This window comes from Phoca vitulina, unplaced genomic scaffold, assembly GCF_004348235.1.
Source record: "Phoca vitulina isolate PV1807 unplaced genomic scaffold, GSC_HSeal_1.0 scaffold7, whole genome shotgun sequence".
Lineage (NCBI taxonomy): Eukaryota > Metazoa > Chordata > Mammalia > Carnivora > Phocidae > Phoca > Phoca vitulina.
In genome coordinates this window covers 63,905,013-63,928,850 of record NW_022589710.1, presented here as the reverse complement: position 1 = coordinate 63,928,850, position 23,838 = coordinate 63,905,013, and the positions used below count along the sequence as shown (strand labels likewise).

At 39.1% G+C, this 23,838-nt stretch overlaps 1 protein-coding gene across 4 annotated transcripts in view; it reads right to left on the bottom strand.

Moving 5' to 3' along the window:
- Window positions 1-23,838, bottom strand: part of VRK1 (VRK serine/threonine kinase 1) — a 148,184-nt gene that overhangs the window by 62,069 nt on the left and 62,277 nt on the right. Inside the window, exon 1 of one of the 4 annotated variants that reach the window (XM_032405892.1) lies at window positions 23,557-23,641. The exons of 1 other annotated variant lie outside the window; for it this stretch is intronic. The gene's annotated coding sequence lies outside the window, so the exon portion shown is untranslated. 2 more of the 4 variants (XM_032405895.1, XM_032405894.1) reach the window with 2 other exon arrangements.

Here is a 23,838-nt window from a genome sequence, read left to right as displayed (position 1 = left end):
AAATATAACGCTTATATTTGCACTAAGAAACCCAGATATTCATTTGACTTGCTTTATTGCAATATTCGCTTGATTGTGGTGATCTAGAACGGAACCTGCAGTATTTCCAAGGTATGCTTGTACAGAAATCTACTAGTTATCACAGTCATAAATAAAGGCTAACTGTGACTTATGTGAATTTATTGTATGAATTACATTCATTCATTCACTCACTTAATGAATATTTATTGAATATAAGCCATGTGCCAAGCACTGTTCTAGATACTTACTTAACCTCAAGGAACAAAACAAAGGTCCTGCTCTTTTGACAGATATTCTTGCAGAAAAAAATATTAGAAAGAAAAGAAACAAACAAACATAATGGGTAAGTTATATAATATTTTATAAAATGTAGGTGCTATGCTTTAAAAAAAAAAAAAGGAAAGGAAAGTAACAGATCAGGGGGCTAGAGGACAGGGAGAGCAGGGTGGCAGGGGGCATGTGAGCCTCACGGAGAAGGTAGGTGAGATCTGAGCAGACTCACAGGTGGTGTGTCTGTGGGGATACTGTGAGCAGAGGGATAAGCAGTGCAAAGAGCTTAAGGTAGGAGCACGCCAGGCAACCGAAGAAGAAGGACGCCAGTGTGGCTAACATGGGGGGAGCAGGGGAAAGTAGGAGGGGACAGCCAGGTAACACGGGAGGAACACACTAAGCAGAGCCCCACAGGCCACTTCAGGACTCTGATGTTAGCAAAAGGGGAAACATACTTTTACAAGATTTGGGGACATGTATTATGCTTGCATTTTAATTCACAATACTTCAATCAAAATAAAAATCATACTCTGAACACAAGTCAAGAATTCTCCTCCCATTGACCTATTTCTCACCAAAGTTTTCCCATGTTTGATATTTTTTGCTAATGTATGTTATTTCATTCTCAGAATCCACTCCATCCATAGGCTAAACTAGGTGAGCCTGTTATAAATTCAAAACCTTCAGTGCTTCTGTGGTGCCTCTGTCACTAACATCACCTCAAGGTAGGAACGGGTTTGTAATGGGTCAGTTTCCATTCCTAAAAAGTAGAGCCTAGGACGAGGCCCTATTCTCCCTTTAATTTTTATATAAGTAATTTAGTAGTGCTATTAGAGTGAACGGTTTGTAACTTTTTGACAGGAAATATAAAAATTTTACCATGCTACACCTCTAATTTCAAATAAAAATAATACTGAGTTCCATGCCATTCTGTATTATTCCAATGTATAGTGCCTGCTTCATTAATTCATTTGCTTGACAAATATTTATGCTGAGCATACTCTGTGCCAGAACTGTTCTAGAACACAAGGATAAAGCAGTGAACAGACAAAAATTCCTGCCCTCATTAAGCTTTTTTAAATTTAAGAGAGAGAAACTGTTAAAAATTAAAACATGCTCAGTGTCCAATGGTAATAAGTGCTAAGGGAAAAAATAAAGTAGGAAGAGGGGAGGGGGATGGGGGTAAAATGTAAAATATGATCTGGTAAAGCCTTATGAGAAAATGACACTTAAGCAGAGACCTGCAACACAGTGAGGGAAGCTGGCCAGTCGTCTAGAGGAAGAGCATCCCACATGGAGGGAGCAGCAAGTGCAAAGGCCCTAAGGCAAGAGTATGGCCAGCTTGTTCTGGAAGCCAAAGTGGCAAGGAGGTGGGTGCAGCTGGAGAAGAATCCGCCAGGGGACAGCACTAGCTGATGTCAGAGATATAAAAGAGCACAGGCCTGGTGGTCACGCCCAACACACAGGCCACTCACTGTAAGGACACTGACTTTGGATTTCAGGGAGATGGGAAATCCTGGGAAGGTTTTGCGCAGAGAAGTAGCATGCTTTGGCTTACATTTTCAAAGGCTAGCTCTGGTGAATCCATCAAACATACTGGATGGGGGCAAAACAAAAACAGCTACCACTTATTACAATGGTGTTGCTATTGGAAAAACCAATGACTGCATTAATCCTTCCTAGATAATAAGAATGTCAATTTTTTAAACACTGCACTGACTTTTAGCCACCAAACAGAGGGGTACAGAATAACCTAAGAGGTTTTTTAGATTTTTTTAAACTTTACATGCATTACCGTCCCCCCACCCCCCAAACAAGTCTTCAGTGCCAAGCAGAAACAATTGAAATTAGTGACAGATGGTCTAGGAAACATGCTAATCATCTCTTACTCTAGATTTTCTAAGCTCTATCTTTACAACAATTTAGTTCACCAGAATCAGAATATTTAATATTTGAACTCCTTTATTCCAAAGGCATTTATAAAACACCTCCAAAATATGTGCCAGAAACTGATGCTTGGAGCTGGAAACGCACATGGATAAAATGCAACCTTTGGCCTCAAGAAGCTGCATTTAGCTTCATGTAGAAACACCTTCATATGGTTAGGATTTTTATATCATCAGCTTCAAACAAGGATCAATAAAAAGCCCTCCAGGTCAAGAATGTTTCTGAATCCTCTGATAAAACTATTTATTAAAGACAGTGAGCAGTTGTAGACATCTACAGAACCAAACTCTGTTGGTTTCAGGGCAAGGACAAAGTGCCTCTTCCAGTGGGGTGCAAGTTTTTAAGATAGCAAGATCTCTGAAGCTCCTGTTTTCTCATTTTTTCAATGAGCGCCAGCAAGTTCAGAGCAAAATTATAAACTGAATTACGTAAGTATCATGGTCTATGGCAGCAGCTCTGAGTCCTGGCTACGCATGGCAATTACCAGCAGAACTCTGAAACCAGAAAGGGCCTCTTCCACAAGAGCCCTGGCATCCATGTGCTGAAATGCCACACAGAGGTGATACACGGACTGGACCACCAATCTAGATATGCCGGCACATGTTCCTCTCTACGTTCAGTCACTCATTTTCCACATACTAGCTCTGTTACACACAACTCTACTGTATAAGAGGATGTCAATAAAAGCTCCCTCCAGTTCATTTCAGAAGTTGGAAAAAAACAGAAATTAGTGAATGAATGATTCAAGAGGAGCCCCCCAAAAAAACCACCCTTTTCCCATCCCCTCATATCCCAGATCAAAAATCATTCATTTACATTTCAAACTTATTTGGGATTAAAAAGTAATTACATGTTTTGGTATAAATGGCTTCCTGCCAAACTACAGTAAGTCAAAGAATAAAAGCAAACAAGAGATAATCGGTCAACAAAGAACTTCATCACCTCTTTTGCTAAATTACATCAGGAACAATTTGAAAGCAATATATTTAAAGACAATTCTCTTACAAATGAGCCAGCTAATCAGAAGTTGATTAATGCATTTGATTACTGCTAAGAAATCATCTAAAAAATAAAATACAGCATCTTGAGTTTATATAGCCTCTTCCCAATCATACCAAGGGTCTTCATATACTTACTTTTTTTATCCCCACAAATCCTATGGTTGAGACTGAACTGTAAGGATATCCATAGAATAAAAATATACTTATTATCAATACCATTTAACATAAAAACCTGTGACAAAGGAAGGTTAATTGTGAGTTCCTATTAGGGGCACCCAATCAATCAGTCCCCCTGGTCTCACTCTGAGAACCAGGCGTATCAATTTAAGTAGGAAAAGCCTTCCCGGCTGTATGGTACCTGTAGGGACACTAACAAAACAAGAGTCAAATACAGCACAACAATCCATGAGCATACAGAAGTGAACCTCCAGAGATAATGATCCTATAAATTCATAGGCTTATTCCTGAAAAACATTAAGCTAACTCAAACTGTGACACCATCTTTGGAAGCAATTGTCACACTAGTCAGGTTTTCACACCTACGCTGGAAAGAACTAGGTGAAGACTCACGCTTCTAATTCTGAGAAAGAAAGTGGGTATTTTCAGAGAAGAAAAATTTCTTCCTAGTCAGAATGTTTTCTACTTGTAGTGGGAAACTGATTTACATTACACTATAACATTTTTTGGTACAGCGAATAAAATGTTTAAAATACAGTATATCAAGTGTACTTCCTCAACTTTAATTTCCTTTAAATGATTTCTAAAAGTTCTAAAAGAGGAGCACTAACTGCAGAATTAATTTTCAACTGAGAATACACAGGATGGTCCAATTTCAAACATAAGCACAGGAGGCCTCGCGCCACCCCTTCCCTGGAAAGGCGAAGGTTCCGGTGAGGTCTCGCTGTGCACCTCTCTTTCTGACTTTAGAGGTGATGGTTAGAAGATCCATCCCTGGAGTCCTAACAGGTCTCCAGGAACCAACCTTGAAGAAGACATTCCAGTAACATTCATTCGTCCTACAGAGAGTAGATGCTGGGTACCTGGGTACTTCCTGCTCTGCCCATACAAAGGCATGACATCTAAGAGGGGAGCAAGTCTGAAGATGCTGACTTCAAAGGGAGGTGACCCATAGGCCCTACGAAAGGAGCTACAAGGAAATGCTTCTCTATGTTAAGCAAACACTGAAACTGTTCTAAAATTGGAAAGGTTAAACTATACTGTTAATATGTTTATACAGCACTTAGCATGTTTTGGCAATTTTGTAAACGATAGATTTCCCATTAGTTTTCCTATTTGAGGACAAAATTAACAACCAAACTTTGTTTACAGTTAATTCTCTGGGTGTTCACATTTAAATCTGCACAGGATAGCAACTGCACAACATTTTTCCTTATATATTCTTGTGGCAGGGCTCAAGGGGAGAATAGCTCTAAATACTTGCAAAGTAAATTAGGATGACCAAATAGTCCGAGCATATCAGAAGTGTACTTCAGTCATTAAAAAAGTCTTCATGAAAACATAAAAGAAAAACTTTAAAGAGTCCCAGAGACAAGAAGGTTTTTCGAGACAACAAAATAAAACAGTCAAGCCATACTGTTTGACAAAATAAAAATTCTCCACAGGTTAAAAGTAGCATAAACCCGAAAGACAAATGAAAACTATATATAAAACATGACAAAAGGCTAATTTTCTTAGTAAAGATTCCTTTCTTTAAAAAAAAAAAAAAAAAAAAGGGACAAAAACCCAACAGAAAAATGGAGAAGTAAGGTGCAGATGGAAATTCACAGAAAAAAAAATACAAAAGGCTTCTAGAAACTCCTTAGTAGGAGAATTTTCAAATCCATACAAAGTAGAGAAGCAGTATGATGAACTCCTGCATACATGTCACCCAGTTTCAACAATTATTCACACAAGGCCAATCTGTTTTTTCCCCATACCCGATCCACTTACCCCTGCAGACGGTTTCAAAGTAAACCCCACATATCATATCGTTTCATACGCAAATTCTTCTAACAGTTACTTTTTTAAAAATACAGTCACTAAATATCATCACATCTAACAAAATTGACAATCATTCTATGATATCATCTAGTAACAAGTTTAAAGACTCCCTAATTGTCTCAAGAAGTGTCTCCTTATAGCTGATTTTTTACTTGCTGCATCTGGTGGATGTGTCTTTGAATCTCTTTAATGGACAAATGCCACCTCCCTCTTTTATTTTTTTTTCCTTCCCTTGTCGTTTGTCTTGTAAAATTTCCCCCTTTGTGAATTTTGCTGATTGGGTCCCTCTACTGTCACTGAATGTGTTCCCCGACACCTTCTGTTACTGTTGTTGCTCAAACTGCTCTGTCATCAATCTGGTGTCAGTGCCCTTCAGTGAAGACCAGGAACACACCTACAGTGAAACCAGTTGGGAGAACACATTCCACAGGGAACAACACTAGGGTGGCTCGGTAAGAGAATGTTAAAAACAATCTATTATAGGATTCAGGCTCTGGCTGGGTAATTTGGGGGAGGATCTAAGGAAGCAGGAGCTTCCCTAAATTGGATGTCAGAAAGTGGGGTAATTCTATGACTGGGTATGTCAGGGAGGGGAGACTAGAATGAAGATAAGGCTGTAAGTGGTAAAGAAGCAGCCATCACTCATTTTGGTCAAGAATTTTGTGGACAACACAGAGACCTTGGCTTTGTGCCTGGTTTCATTTTATCATAATGTGAGTGAAACCCCGTCTGAGGTATTCCGTGAGACTGCTTACATTTAACCGGAGGACACGGCCTGTCTATGGATGTCAGGCTTCTGCAGCCAGGGCTGCTCTTTTCTCTTTTGCCATGAACACTGGAAGCCCTTGGGTTGGCCACCATATCCCTCTGATTCAACCCCAACAGTCCTGGACGTTCTCCTTGCTTTCTAGTATAAGATGTTCCAGGTTCCTCAGGCTCATTTTCCTGTCCCAAACCTAAAATTAATCACTTCTACAAAGAGCCTGTCTTCTTTTAGTGGAAAATGGATTAGAGACCAAAATCTGGGCCCAATGATATTCACTGGTCCCAAGTTGTCATTATTTCTAGATCTTTTGAGTGGACAAAGCTGGAAGAATTTTTTTCAAAGAGAAAATACAAGTTTATATTGATATTTCCTGTTCAAACTTAGGATTATAGGGTTTTTGCTGAACTTCTTTGCCTTTATATTTGTCTCTATTCTCTGTTAAAGTCTTTGGTTCCAAACAACATTAACCTAAATATTTAACTGATACATATTCTCTTTGAATCTTTATAATTTTGTAAAACATTCACATTTCCAAAACCAAAACAACACACAGTGTGTTCAGAAGTCTAGCTTTCATTCTCCAGCCTTCCTGTCCTTTCCCACCATGTAACTGCTCTTGTTAGTTTTTAGTTTATCCTTCGTTTTTTCTTTTTAAGCAACAAATAAAATACATTTATCTGCATCATCTCTGTCTTAGGTTAAGAGGTAAAATATTATATACCTTGTCTGTCACCATGATTTCTTTCACTAACACTATATCCTAAAGATCAACAGCAAATAGGCTCAGCTTCATTAATAAAATGCAAAATAAAATTACAGTAAGACTTATCATTAAAATCACATTTTTAAGCTATCGATTAGCCAAATTCAAAGAGTTAGAAAATACACTGGATTGGTAGGAGTATGAGGCCCATCAATTTAGCATTAGCTATCAAAATGTTACACTTATCATTAAAATCACATTTTTAAGCTATCGGATTAGCCAAATTCAAAGAGTTAGAAAATACACTGGATTGGTAGGAGTATGAGGCCCATCAATTTAGCATTAGCTACCAAAATGTTACATACACCGCCCTATGGCTCAGTCCACTTCTAGCAATTTGTCCTATAGGTACACTCACATCCTGTCAAATGTATGTGAAAATTAAGGAAGGGAAACCTCACTAAAGTGGAGTCAGGAGGCTAGAAGGGGGAGCCAGACCACTCAACATCAATTACTAGAAGAACTGTCGATTACAGACCCAGCAGAAGAATGGCCAACAGAAAAGAACCATCAATTACAGGTCCCACAGGGAAAGATGTACATTGCACCTCCCACAAGAAATAGATCTCGGGCCCAGCTCAGCCCCTGAGAAACCTCAGCACCCAGAACCCTTGCTTCTCTCCAGTGGACTTTCGCTCAGAACACCCTCTCCCAGCTTCCTCTGGCTTCTCTGTAAAACGTTCCTCTCCTTTGTCCGACCAGCCTCTGGTTTGGCCACAGTTTTGCCTTGTCCTGAATTACAATTCTGTTATTTCTGAATGCATCCATTTCTGCCAGTAAAATAAATGTATTTTAAGGTTAACATGTACATGGATATTCACTGCAGCATAATATAACAAAAGACTAGAAACATCCTTAATTTACATCAAAAGGGAACTTATTAAGTGAATGATGACATATCCATAGAATGAATATGCAATTTAAAAAATGAGGTAAACCTACATACATCAATATGGAACAGTCTACAAGATACAGTTAAGTGAAAAATGTACGCTGCATATGCTCGAATATATATGATTAGCACTCGCAGGACTTGTGCAACAATGTACCATGTATATATATAGCATATTACTGGTATCCTATATAATCAATTGGTAGCAACAATGCCTTTGTGGTAGGTTTAGTTTCCATTCTTTATCCTCCTATACGGTCTAAATTTCTTATTGTGTGCATGTTATTTTTCAATTAAAACATTTTTTTAAAGATTTTATTTATTTATTTGACAGAGAGAGAGACAGTGAGAGAAGGAACACAAGCAGGGGGAGTGGGAGAGGGAGAAGCAGGCTTCCCGCTGAGCAGGGAGCCCGATGCGGGGCTCAATCCCAGGACTCTGGGATCATGACCTGAGCCGAAGGCAGACGCTTAAAAACTGAGCCACCCAGGCACCCCTCAATTAAAACTTTTTTTTTCAATTAAAACATTTTTAAAGAATTCTTCATAAATAATAAAAGAACTTGTATTACATAAAATACTAAGTAGCTCTTTCCATTGTTGTCACTTTGGAATCTGCCTGTGCTCTTTTAACAGCAGGATCTGCCCAAGTCAGCCCAGCCACTGCCTCAAATTAAAAACAGAGCAATCGACTATGTAGAAAAACAACTCTCAATGCCTACATTTGCAGACAAGCCCATACCTTTGTGTTTTGATGTAAAGCCCAGGTCAGTCTTTAAAGAGCAATACAATCTGAAAGACTATTAACTGAAAGTGAATACTGACATGAAGTTCTTACATTAGTATGATCATTTATTTTTGCCCAAATAATCCTAAATGAGTAAAAATATGGATGACTGAATCTATACAAGAAATAATCAACCATTAATTACAGCTCTTATCTATGAATGAACTAACATATAACAATAGCTACCCTCACTATTAAGCACCTATATGACAGGCTCTATCTTGGCTAATTTAAACACATTATCTTTAACTCTTAAAATAACCATGAAACATAGGTGGCATTATCCTGACTGCATATAACAAAACTGGGAATAAGAGAAGTTAAATAATTTGTTCATGGCTTTTACAACCAATAAGTTAGCAGGACCAAGATTCAAAACACATGTATGGAAAATAAAATTTCTGCAAAAATGCCTTTTTGTTATTTAACACAAGCATTAAAAGACAGCACATACTACAGAATAAATCACTTGCAAAACAAGAAGTCTTAAGGTGGTAAAATATATGCTTTAATATTACAATCTAATACTATTACAAATGCCATTAAAACAGTATAAAAGATAAAACAGAAATACAGTCACATGTTACTATAAATACCCAGCCCAGCTCTGCTGAATAAAAAGAATGACTTCCAAAGATCAAAAGAACAAAAGAAGTAATGAAATAAATCACTGATGTAAAGATCTTCAGAAAGAAGTTTTTAGTTGTTTTTTAATAAAAAAATATTGACAAATTCAGGGAAAAAACAATGTAATAAATCACTGCAGAATATTTGAAAAAACAATTAATAATATATGCATAAAAACACTGTACTTGATGAGACTATCTTCAGATTCCAGTGTAAAACCCCAAACATGCAAAGGTCAGTTTCTTCCGCAATCTCTGCATCTGAATGATGGCACTCTTGTTACCGTTCTTTACTAAGTGGTCCAGACAAAATCAACTACTCAAAAATCTAAAGGAAAGGAAAGTGCAAATTTCAGCACTGAGTGGTGTTAAGAGCACTAGACTCTACAACCTTGCCCACATTTCACAACACCGTGACACTGTATTACCATTAATTGCATATATGTCACTCTCTTTTGACATATTTTGTGAGAATCTGGAAGTTAGGGACCCTGTCTAACCCTGGTATCCCAAGTCTAACACGAAGCTGTCACCTCGTGAGAAACCAACAGATTTTTCTTAAGAATGGAGTGAATTAAAGCTATGCTCCAGGTCTACCTGCTGTGAACCTAGACATGGTCCAACTTCTCCAGGTCTTTTTTCCTCACCTGTAAAATAACTTGGATTGAAGTCTAAGCCAGGAGTTTTACCTACTGATTTGTAGAGAAAGAAGCATGGTTCATTTTAGAACCAGTATGAACTATAAAAAAAAAAAAAAAATATATATATATATATATAAACTTATCAAACTGAAAAAATAAAATATAAACTTACTAAACTGGAAAAAAAAATAGAACCAGTATGAACTATAAAGGATCTATTCCAGTAATCAGGAGATGTACATTTTCCAGTCTAAGGTATTCCACAATTATGTAGGTTGCCAAGGGAAGCTGTTGCCAAGAGAATGCAAAAGGCTTGAAAACCACCTTAACCCTCTCCCTTACTACAGAAAGAATGAATGGTCCCTGAACAAAATGAAAGAAAAACAAAGGAAAGAAAACCAAAGCAAAAGAATATTTCTAGCTGAAAATAAATCAAACTGAATGTTAAAAGGCTAATGAACTCAATAATAAAAAGACAACCCAATTTAAAAATGGGCAAAGGATTTAAACAGACATTTCTCCAAAACAGATGTACAAATGGCCAACAGCACACAAAAAGGTGCCTGACAGCAGTAATCATTAGGGAAATGCAAACCAAACTACAGTGAGATACCACTTCACACTCACAAAGATACAAACAAAAAGAGACAATATAACAAGTACTGGTGAGGATTTGGAGATCTGAACCCACCCACAGTGCTACTGAAAGTGTCAAATGGTGCAGGGGACTCTGGAAAACAATTGGGCAGTTCTTTAAAAAGTTAAACATAGAGTAACCTCATGACACAGCATGTCTACTGGTAGGTACATACTTAAGGGAAATAAAAACATACAGCCACACAAAAACTTGTACATAAATGTTCTTGACAGTGTTACTCATAATAGTCAAAACTCGGAAACAACTCCAATGCCCTTCAGCGGATGAATGAATAAACCAATGCCATCTATCCATACAATGGGATATTACCCAGCAATAAAAAGAAATGAAGTACTGGCACCTGCTACAACATGGATGCACCTGAAAACATTATACTAAGTGAAAGAAGCCAATTACAAAAGACCCTATATTTTACAACTCCCAATTATGTAAGATTTCCAAAATGGGCATTATAGAGACAAAAGCAGACTAATAGTTTCCTAGGGCTGTGGGGGGTGAGGAGAGAATGGAGTGACTGCTCATGGGTAGGAGGTTTCTTTTAAGGTTGATGAAAATATTGTACAAGTAGATTATGACAATAGTTGCAGTCCCCGGGAGACGCTAAAAACCACTGAACAATACTCCTTAAATGAGTGAATCGTAGGGTATGTGAACTATATCCCCAATAAAGGTGTTTAAAGAAGTTAATGAGAAGAAAAATGTGGTATCAAGGATAATAAAGGAAGGAACAATATAGCTATACTGGAGTTATATTGTTTTATGGAAACAAAACTTTACCTTCTGAAAGAAGGGTAGAAGTTACCCCAAAGCAGGCCTCTAAGAACACACAGGAACCAGCAAACAACAGATTTCCTGTTCTGTCATCCAGGTGGTTCCTGACTACTCTACTTAGGACACAATTATAGTGTGTAAACCTGGTGTTCAAAGGTACGCCACTTTCCAGAAGCACATATGTAAGATGCTCCAGAGGGAGACTGCCTAGATGAACTCGCTGGTCACAAACAACTTCTGATGATTCATGAAACTCTACACTGTATCTGTGACTCTTAGAAGTTCAAGTAGAAACTAAAGTAAGGGACAAGTATAAGGAATAGTATATGCAAAAGGCTTTCAAAAACTGAACTGGTGTCCTGAACCATGGCTTACGAAAACAGAATAATGAGTTCCTGGCAGGGGACAAAAAATACCAAGAAGATCAGAAGACCATGTTTGGGCAGTGATGTGCCAACGTGATCAAAAAAGCTGCGTTTCATCAGTAGCTTAGATGAAGATCTAAATGGCATACTCATCACTATTGGTGATAGCAGAAAGCTGGGAGGTATCATGAATACATCAGATAGAATTCAGATCTAAGGAGAGTCTAACAAGCCTAAATAAAACTGTAGAACTAGATAGAATGATCTAACAAACCAGAGCTAGAATGAAAATCAGAACACATTTCATTCAAATCCTTCCTTTTACAGATGAAGCTGAGGCCAGAAGGGTTTAATAATAAGCCCAAGTTCAGAAGGTGCATGAAAGGTTAGGTTAAGGCTAGGAATATAGGAACCCTAACTTCCAGCTGTGTCCACCTGACCCAATGCTACGTTCTACTACTCCTATGGATAAACATATTGGGGGGGGACGGTGGAGAGGATCTTGACCTCCCTACCTCACAACAAACAAAAATCAATTCCTGGACACTCAGACCTAAATACGAAAGGTAAAATAATAAACCCAGTAGAAGATAACATTAAAAAAAAAAAAATCTTCATGACTGTGGGGCAGCAAAAGTAAACAGGTCATAAAAAGCACTAACCACAAAGACTGGTAAGATGGAATTGATTAAAATTTAGAATTTTAGTTCATCAAAAGACACGTTACAAGAGTGACATGGCAAGCCATAGGATGGGAAGACATTTTTACAATTCATATATTCAACACAGAATTCATATCCAGAATATATACAAACCCCAATATTTCAATAAGAAAATGACAACCCAATTTGTCAAAAATGAGCAAAAGACTTGACAGTCACTCTGCAACACAGGATAACCAAACGGTTAACAAGTATATGAAAAGGTGCTCAAATCACTTATCAAGGAAATGCCAATTAAAATCACACTGAGATTTTCTACACAAATATGGAATGGTTAAAAAAAATTCTAGGGGTGCCTGGGTGGCTCAGTCGGTTAAGCATCTGCCTTCCGCTCGGTCATAATTCCCGCATCGGGCTTCCTGCTCAGTGGGAAGCCTGCTTCTCCCTCTCCCACTCCCCCTGCTTGTGTTCCCTCTTTCACTGTGTCTTGCTCTGTCAAATAAATACATAAAATCTTAAAAAAAAAAAATCTAAGTATTTAAATGACAGTACCAAGTAGAGGCAAGAGTACAGAGCAACTAGATCTCACATACACTGTTAGCTGGAGTATAAATTGGTACAACCACTTTGGAAAACTGTCTAGCAATATCTATCCATCAAAGCTGAAGATATATACACAATATGGCAAATAACTCTACTCTTATATACCCAACTAAAATGAATATATATGTGAACCAAAAGATATGAACAAGAATTATTACAACAGCATTATTCATAACTGCTCCAAAGTAGACATTACTCAAATTCATCTGCAATACAGTGGATAAATTGTGGTATATAATTTGTGATGACTCTTAGAAATGGCCACAAATTCTGACACCTCTCTCAGAAAGACATGAGGTCTATGTTCCCTCCTCTTGAATCCTCTTGTATCTATTTCAACCAATAGTATAGCAGAGTGACATTATATGACTTTCAAGGGTAAGTCACTCTCAGGAAGCTTCCTCTGGGAACCCAGCCGACATGCTGTGAAAACCCAAGGCCTAGTGGAGAATTCCACATGCAGCTGCTGTGGCCAACAATCCCAGATGATCCTCGTCTTTGAGACATCCCAGCCAAGGCACCATGCATGTGAATGAAGGAACCTCTAAATGATTCTAGACCACAACCACCGTAGAGAGCATAGACAAGCTATGCCCACCAAATTCCTAACCCACAGAATCCATGAGCCAATACAACGGTTGCTGTTCTCCCCCACTAAGTTTGGAGTGGTGTGTTATGCAGTAACAGATAACCAGAAAAACAAAGCTACAAAAAAACAACAAACTACATGCAGCAAAGATGAAACTCAGACACAATGCTGCATAAAAGAAGCTTGGTAAGAAGGATTAGATATGGTAAAATTCTACTTAGTGGGCAAAACTAAGCTATAATAGTAGAAGTCAGCCTAGTTGTTACCTCGGGTGGGAGTAATTACTGGAAAGAGGCACAGTAGGGGCATCTGGAGTGCTAGAATAGTGAATGTCTTGCTCTGGGTGGTGGTGATTTCAGTGTGTTCACTTTGTTTAAAAAAAAATTGCTGAGCTAGATCCTTAATATTTGTGCTCTTTTTCCAGTATGTGTATTATACTTCAGAAAAAAAAATTTTTTTAATCAGTAGAACTTGGTAATTCAAATAGATGCAAGAGTGTGAAGAACTGAGGACGACTAATTTTCCAGGCATAACTGACTAGGTAGTGCCATTAACTGAACAGTTAAATGACAGGGCAAATACAAATGTGCAGAGAAAGCAGACCACGTCCTATTCGTTTTGTATTCAAGTATCTACCACAGTACTTCACACAGTCACTCCAGCCTCCAAGACACTCCTCTCATTTTCATTCTACCTTCTGCCCACCCCTCCCTTGGTATCCTTTCTTCCTTCCTTTCTCGTAAATGCCTCTTAATATCGGGGTTCCCCAGGCTTCCATCTTAATCCCCTTTTCAATCTCCATGCACACATGCACACACATGCAAACACACAGCCCTTGCTCCTGTATTTTCAATCTCAGTTGACAGCATCATCACCTACTTCTTTTAAAAGAAACTTCCAAGTCAACCAAGAATACTGCAGTTAGCTAAATCCAATAAAAAAAAATTTAATAGGATACACATAAGCTCCCATGTTGGACCCCAAAACTAATGCCTGAGAACAGGATGAAGAAGATACAGCTTAGACATATCTACTCAACATCACCCAAGTTTGATGTATGATGTAGTCATCAAAGCTATTATATAGCTGATAATAAGAACAAAGTATGTAGAAGAAAGGTATTATTCTTCCCTACACTAATAGAAGGAAAATACTAAACAAGAGATGCGACTCTATTTTTTACTAATTAAACCAGCCCTAGAGTACTGCATTCAATTCTAAGCACTACAGTTTAAAAATGGAATTAAATCAAAAGAAAGCCATCAATGTGGTGCAATGACATGAAATCATGCCTTGTAAGGAATAGCTAATGAACTGGAGATGTCTCAACTCAAGAAGATTGAGAAAACTTGATGATCATCTTCAGGTATTTGAAAAGACATTATACAGAACACAGCACCACTTGTTCTAAGTGTCTCCAAAAGACAGAATTGGGTAGGAGAAACAATAAAGAAGACTTCCACTCAATATAAGAAAAAGCTTGCTAACTTGATTAAAAACAGGATCGGCTGTCTCTAGAACAGTGATTCTCAATCTGGGATGATTTTGTCCCCATGGCCAGGGATGCTGCTAAACATCGTAGAATTCAAAGAACCCCCTGCCCCAACTAAGAATGACCCATCTAAAATGTCACTAATGCCATGGGTGAAAAACCTGCTCTAGAGGTAGTGAGTTCCCTGTCATTGGAAGCATTCCATTATAGACCAGACAACGTGCTAATATTCAGTACATGACTTTCAAAAATGGTGGGGGATGAGCTGAAAGAAGATTTCCTGTTTCAAATAATTCTCCAGAGAAAAATACCCTCAGGTATGTTAAAGCAATGATGATGGTAGTAATGATGAATACTTACTGTGGGCCAGACATTATACCAAGTAATTCAGACACACATCTCACAGTTCATTCTCACAGCCACCCTGAGATAGATATTATTTTACTTTGATTTGATGGTAAAATCAGGTGGCCGTAATGTCATACAGGGGTTAACATTTGAACCCAGATCTACCTGACTTCAATCACATACATCGCTGTCCAAAGCACAAACATTAAACGACTTCCAAGGTTTTTGTACTCTGGAAAACAAATGAAGCAGCACATATTCTAGAAGTATAGGGACAATGTCTGAACAGGTTTGTACTCGCTGCAAACCTAGCTGGCTAGAAGAAAGAGGAAAGGATTATTTGAAGTAGTCTTGTGATGAAGGAGAGAACAATTATCCTGATTGTCCCCAATTGCCTACTTCTGTAAGAGCCAAGAAGCTCTTATATACCCACGGAATCTCAGTCAGAAGCTGAAATTAATGATGACATCCCTTTATCCATAGGCGTGAAAGCTCAGGATGGACAGACGTTTGAACATCCCCGACTGGGAATCCTGCCCTTAACAAATACACTAGATGCAGATACATGGTTTCTTGGCTGCCTATACTCCCGCCCATCTGTCAGGATGGCAGTGTGCCTGCTCACATGTTGGTCAAACTGTCACTAGGGCATAGGTGCCAAGCAATGATAGTTTTAAATGGGCAGCTTGCATAGCACTGTAAGAGCTTGCTCTTCTGCATAGAAAAAAAAAATCTCTGTGATAATACTGAAGGGTTGCAATCACAAAAGAAATATTCTTGGTCAATCTCAACATTTCATTGGAAAAAAGATCTAGACTGGTAGAAAAGAATCAGACTAAAGAAATTAAATCAAACAGGAAAGGTACTTTGAAGACAAGCAGTCGCGCTAAAGCTTTTCACACTGCCAATCTTTCATTAACACACGTCACGGTGATCTCTTAGGCAGTAAATCCTTGCTCAAGAAGTCATCATTGTTTTCAAAAATGGGATGACATGCTTTTCCATGTTCTAAGTAAGAAAGCAGAAATGCATTGATATTTAGCAGTCTGCCTGAGATTAAGTTCTATTTGTTGGGTGATTATTTTTTAAATGACAGAAGTCCAATCAATATCCAAGATAATCTTTTAAATGCAAGAAAGCAGAAACCAAGAGATTCCCACAGATGAATAGGGGGAAAAAAGTATAATTTGTTCAGAGAAAGAAATCAAGAAATGAAACGAGTGCTAAGAAACAAAAACTGAGTAATTTGGGTCACAAAATTAACAAATGAGGATTCAAGGCCTGTCCCCGTCACATCCCCCTGACTAAAACAAAATGTTCCCAAAGTACATGGAGGTTCCTATCATGGCCTTAAAGATCTTTCAGATTGCTTGCGTGAAATATCCAATGTTATTATTGTCTGGAAATTCTTCCAGATTCTGACCTAAGGCTCATCCCAAATGCTGCAATTTGGAACATGTGTCCTTGTTTAGCCCTCAGTAATTTAGAAAGACTGCTGGGCCTCATTCTCTGTAGAGTTCTTCATACAAAAGCGGCAGGACACACTGACTGAATAACCCGAGACTCTTCCCTGCCATGATTAAATAAAGGCGGTGCCATTAGCTTTCCTCATCAGACCAATTTCTTAACTCTTTATGCTTTCACCATTTAAGTTGTTCACCTCGAGGACCTTCAGGCTTGAGAAGAAATGTCAACCATGTCAACAATGAGTCAATAGAAACTACTCTTCTTCCCACATGTAAAATGTACCGAAAGTAGTATTAATTTGAAAGAGTTTGGAAGTGCAGCAGAGTTCTCTTTGCCAAAGACAGTGGCAAAAGTCTGAAATCTACCATGATTCTTCTAGAAAATACTAGGGACTTAATACCGACATTACACCACTTTTCGAGCTTTCCAGTAGACATCCTGACACAAAGCGCTAAGTCAAGGGCTATGGTTATACCCCGTTCTTCCTTGTGAACCTGTTATCGCCACACGGGGCCTACAACAACCTCTATGAATGCCCATTTCTACTGGATCATTTTCCTGCTCAAGAACCGCAGGAGCAAATGAAACCAATTAGAGACTCTATAATCTAGCCAATGGTTATATTCATAAAGCAACTATCTTTCATCTTCCTCCTCCCCTTCACTTACCTGCTCCCTAAGAGAGCCAGTTCTTATTTTTTCCTAGGACTTGTCTTTGCTCATGCTATTCTCTAAAATGTTTTCCCACTCCTCTCAAATTTGTACGTACTTAAGACTCAAGCCATGTCATACTTTCATAAATCTGTATTAATTTTCATACTTCATTGCACACTCACTTCCTATCTTCATTTTGGTATGATGTTTACCGTGTATGGCCAATTGATTTTTTTTAATAAAAGTAAAATATGATTCAATGAAGCAAGGGTAGTTTTTTCAACTAATGGTTTTGGAACAGTTGGACATCCCTAGGCAAAAGGAAAAGAAAAACAAAGACCGAAGACCTAAACTTCATATCCTGTGCAAAAATTAACCCAAAATGGATCATAGATCTAAATGTAAGGCATCAAATTATAAGTATCTTTCTGACCTAGGATTAGATAAAAGAATTCTGACACATGCATGATGCCAAAAACACAACCATATATCAATAAGCTGGACTTCATCAATTAAAAACTTTTGGACTACAAAAGACAGTATAACAGACGAAAAGACAAGCCACAGACTGAGAGTATATATTTACAAATCACTTATCTGGCAAAGCACTTGTATTCAGGATATACAAAGGACACTCTAAAACCAACAGTAAGAAAACAAACAAATCCAATCACAAAATGGGCAAAAGATATGAACAGACAAGTCACAAAAAAGATAGACATACCAAAAAAGATAGATGTTCAACATCATTAGGCATTAGGGAAATGCAAATTAAAGCCACGATGAGATACTACTGCACACCTATTATCATGGCTAACATAAAAAATACTGCCAACCCCAAATGCTGGCGAGAATGTGATGAAGCTGCATCTCTCATAGAGTGATGATAGGACTGTAAAATGGCACAGCTACAGTGGAGACGTTTGGCAGTTTCTTAAGTTAAACATTCACTTACCCCACAACCCAACATTCGCACTCCTAGGCATTTATCCTATAAGAATAAAAACATATTCACACTAAAACCTGTACATGAACACAGGCTTCTAGTTATGGAATGAATGAGTCACAGGAATAGGACAAAGTAAGGAATATAGTTAATAATGTAACAGCGATATATCCCGACAGATGGCAGCTACATACTTGCGGCGCAGGTAGCAGAATGCATACATGTGTCCAATCACTTTGGTACACCTGAAACTAATGTAACCTTGTATTAACTATATTCAAATAAATTAAGAAAAAGAAAGAAACCTGAACGTGAATGTTCATAGCAGCTTTATGTGTAATAGCCAAAAACTAGAAAAAATCCACAGCTCCTTCAGTGGGTTAACGGTTAAATAAAATGTGCTTGAGCCATACACTGGACAAGCACAGTACTACTGGCAAAACCAGGAAATTGTCATTGATACAGTATTAGTAACTAAACTACTTATTCGAATTTCAGTTTTTACATCCTTTTTATGAGTGTTATGTATAGTCCTAGGACAGTTCATCATGTAATGATTTGTGTAACCATCACAACAATCAGGATACAGAACTGTTACTACACAGAAACTCCTTTGTGCTACCTCTTCAGAGTTAACCCACCACCACCCCCAGCCCCAACCCCACAGAAACTGATCTGTTCTCCATTTCTACAATTTTATCACTTCAAGAATACTATATAAACAAATGATACAGTCACACACCCTTTTGAGATTGGCTTTTTTCACTCAGTACAATGCCCGTTAAGCTCCACCCAAACTGTCGCATGTCGACAATATTGTTCCTTTTTTTTATTGTGAGTGGGTGTTCCATTATATGGCTAGACCACATTTTATTTAACCATTTACCCAGTGAAGGACAGGTGGAGTTGTTTTTGGGTTTTGGCTATTATAAAAAAAGCTACTATGAACATTCATGTACAGGTCTTCCTGTGAATAAGTTTTCATCTCTCTAGGATAAATACCCAAGAGTACAATTGTTAAGTATATGTTTAGCTTCTTAAGAAACTGCCAAACTCATTTCCAGAGTGTGGCTGTACTGTTTTACATTCCTACCAGCAGCATGAGAGGTAATGTAAATTTGAAAGTCACAATTTCTAAAATATTTTCTAAAGGCCTGAAAAACCAGTAAGATTAAACCTCTAAAATGTTATAACCTGAGCTTAGCTTGCTAAAAAAAAAAAAAAAAAAAAATGAATTTTTTAAAACTTTTATCTTGATTCCCAAATAATAGACTTTTCCTTACTACCTTTAACAAAAAAATGTATACTTAGATATAATCCCTTTGTTGCTAGCTCTGTTGCTATATTATAAACTGCAGTAAGAAGTGAAAAAAGGCAATATTGCCAACAGAAACAGTACAAGTTTGTTTCTACGTCTTCCAGCCATAGCCTATGAAGACTGAAGGTTTAACAGCACTTTCCAACTCTTAGTATTGTGAAATGTGTTCACAATGCATTTATACATAGTATCATCAAACAATGGCACTTGTTCAGCTGTTACTTGGTAAAACAATTGGAGAAAAGCAATTAATCTGAAATAAAGCTGTAGTTAGCTGTAAAATTTCTAACTTCATGATTTTTTTTTTAATTTTAAATATAAATGACAAAGATGGATAATGGAATCTCTTTTGGGTTCTTAAAACAAGGAGCTAGCTGTGGAGCAGACATCCTCGTGCAAACAGCAGCAAGATAGCCAGTCTACAAAGAGATGAAATAAATGCACAGAAAGAACTCTAACTTCCCCCAAAAGAGTGGGAGGCAGGGGGTGCTGCTGTCCTTGTTCCTAACGACTTTCCAGTTCTTAGGTCCCTTGTGGGACCAACTAGATAGTGAGGTCCTAAGACAAATGTTTCTTTCCAATAAAATATGCTATTTGTTTAAAAGGTAGAGGACAGAACGCTCTTAAATCTCCCACCTAATAACCTTGCAATTTAATTATATGACTCCACCTACTACATCATCCCACTTAAGGTATACGGCTTTATTGGTAAATATCTTAGTATGTGCATATATTTAATATTCCCCCTAAATATTAGCCAGTGTTAACAGTGTCTATCTTAATTTTCAAATCCTAGAGTACTGGTTCCCATCCAATGGGCCAGAAACCCATGGAGAGGCAGGAATTACTGCAAAGAATCATCAAAGTCCATGTATCTACATAAAGACTAAAGAAACAATAAAATTCACACTGTGTTTTTCCAAGTTGACAAAGATGCTGTGACTAACAAATTTCTTAATAAATTTACTGGAGAATGCTACTACTAAGTAGTTTCTTGTCATTAGTATTTATTGATGAATATTAAAAATCTAACTCTTACTGGGAGGGAAGGGCACACCTCATCCCTCTCTAGGCTCTCTAGAGTGTTCCTTTTCAAAAGGGTTGCCCATGTCATCCAGAAGAAGAGTAGCAGACTGTGCTTGGTTTGAGTGCAAAGATGACAGACTACATTGGGAGAGCTGGGGCAGGAGGAATTGGGAAAGTGCATGAAATTACTTCAAAATAGCAACCTCAGTGCTAGGTAAACAGCATTCAGGAACCAAGTTGGGGAAAAATTAAAGGGCGCAGCCCTCTTCTCATATTTACAATGCCAAGGAGGAACATATTCACAGGAGTTTCAGTCAAGGGGCCAAACGTATTCTAGAATACAAACATATCCTAGCTAAGTGCTTTGTCAGGTTCTGTCACCTTTCTAAACTAATATTATATCCTTATTAAAAATTCCAAATTTTCTAAATTTATCAATAACGGTGTAGTTTTTCAAATGTGTCCTATACATATATTGACTTGTTGTGCGCTGGATGCTAGACAACTGAAATCAAAAAGAATGACCTCTATTAATTTAAAACAAAGAAAACGTGTTTAAACACAACACTCCAATGGCAAGAAGAGACTATAACCAGCTAGCCCAGTTCCTGACATACAGTAGGCAGGCACATGATATCTGGTGAATAAATGAGTCTATTTCTGCTCACTTTGAAAAATAACCTCGGCAAGCGTGGAAAACATCCTACCAGTCCAAAAAATACTCTCCAGTCCTATTCGGGTACCAATCCATTCTCATAACCCACCAAAACCAATTTGCATGAAAGCCTCACCCACATACACAGAGGCAGCACTTAATTCCCATTAGGTTCACTGCCTGATATATGGTGTTATCAGCATTTGCACATTTGCATAAATTCAGGACTCATCCTTCATTTGATACAAGGTAAATTTTAAAGCTTCCAGTGAGTTTTATTTTTCATATCAAAAATCCTTTCAAAATTTTATTTTTCAATTCAAAATTCTATTCATGGTACACCGTATCTTATTAGGGATGACTTTAAGGCAAAAATATACAGTTATCAAAATAAACTCTTATTTTTTCTTTTCTAGACATCTAAGACATTCACTTACATATTTATTATTTCACATTAGTTCTCAAATACAAAAAAAAAAAAAAAGTGGCCTATTTAAGAAATTTTAGGGTCTGTCAACATTTGGAATGTACTGCTGGTTTTAAATATACACTTGCATCCTGGAATAAAACTTAGCCTAAGCTTTCCACAGAACCATTTCCTGGGCACTTAGTAACTTATTCTATGCCAGGTTCTATGCTTGACACATTACTCCATTATCCCATTTGTTTAACAAATAACCTCTCATAATTTTTGCAGTACTAAACGAGAAGCCACTACACTATAAACCTGGTATCTGTACCAGATACTAGCACTAAATTTACAGTGATACTTCACACAAGTTTTTTGTTATTAAATTCAAGTTGTCTTTCTGTATTAAAACAGAATCGGATCAGCAATGTTGAGATGCACAGAGAATAACCATCTGTGATCGCTTCAGCAGAGAAAGCTATTATTAGGTGACTACTTAAGTTACATTCCTTCTATGGATAGATGAACATAACCTTATCTATCCAGAAATTACTACATGCCAATTACTACATGCCATTTTGAACAGCATAATCTAAATAAAATGATTATATAAAGAACCCTAGCTTCCCTCTGAAATTGCTTTAAAACTGTAGATTAAATTCTCCCCAAAGAGATGCTCAGCATATGATAAAAAGGTGTTTTGATTCTGAACTCTGAAAAATAGTGACATTCTTTCCCTCTTGTGAATTCAGACTCAAAAGATAGGCAATTTAGGAAGGAAGGAAGGAAGGAAGGAAGGAAGGAAGGAAGGAAGGGTGGGAGGGAGGGAGGGAGGGAGGGAGGATGGATTAATGAGGCTCGTCAACAGCTCCCTAAAACCGCCACCCCAACAGCAAAACTGGTATTTCCAAGTTGTTCCAAGAAAAAAAGATGGGGGAGGGAAAGGGAAGAGACGATACAAAAAAAAACAAAAATGAGTGACTTGACAAAAAAGAAGTTAGAAAAATGGATGGCCTCAACAGGAACCTAGTGTCTGCCTCTCAGCCCAACGCCTCTGGTGCTGTCCGTCGATTTTAACTACATCACCTAAGAGCTTTGAGACCAGAACCAAAAACTACTTCGGCAGCAGGAAAAACTATGTGTTGCCCTCAGATACAACTGCATCAGTAAAGGGTGCCACCGTGTCAGCCAGGGAGAGAGAAGGCATACGAAATCCCTTACAGCATAAACGACTCACGGAGCTCTCCCGCCTTGCACCATGCCCTCCAGGGCAAGCTCTTACCTGGCCTGACCCGGACAGACAGGTTGGTAAGGGGACAGTCCCCCACCCTAAGGTTCCCGGGCCTGGAACGCTATCCTCAGGGGGGCAGGCTCCCTCTCCCCTCTCGGTTCTCAAGTCAAACGTCACCTCCTCTGGGATGCCCTTCCTCACCCCCATCACTCTGGCCTACGATCGCCTGTCCTGGTTTCAAGGGAGCTTTTCGGGGTCTGCAAACTGTAGCACTTGCTTCTATTCGGTGTTTCCCCTCCCGAATGTGAACTTCATGATGCCAGAGGGACCTCGTCGGTCCTTGCTGGCCCCCGGCCCCCGGCCCTGAGACTGGGCCCCGAGTGCCCAGGACGCGAGGCAGGTCTGAGCGCGCGAGAACGAGCAACTAGGCCGGAGGCGGGGGGGGGGGGGGGGCGGCTGGCAGGTGCAGGAAGCCGGGGCCGCTGCTGGGCCTGAGGGGAACCTGCAGGAAGGGACGCCCGCGCGGCGCCGCCCGCGGTCACGGCCGCCCGGACGCCCGGCGCCAGCGCCGGCCCAGCCCCCGGACGCCCCTCCGCGGTCACCGCTCGGCGCCCGCGCTCTCGCACCGCGCCGCCCGCGGCCTCCCTACCCCGAGCCGGAGACGCGCCGCCTTCTGCACTGTACGAACTTCCCGCCGCTTTCGCCGACTTGCAACTCCACGGCGGCGTCGGCCCCGTCACACACTGCAGTATAGAGCCTTCCCATTGGCTGAGGGCGAGCGGGAGAGGCGGGGCAGCCGCGGAGCGGGGCGGAGCCCGCGCCAGCCCGCACCGCCTCCCCACGCATGCCGGGAGTTGTGGGCCGGCGCTCCCGCTGCATGCTGGGAAATGGAGTCTTTCCCAGGCTTAAAATGATCCGGGTCCCTCCGCCC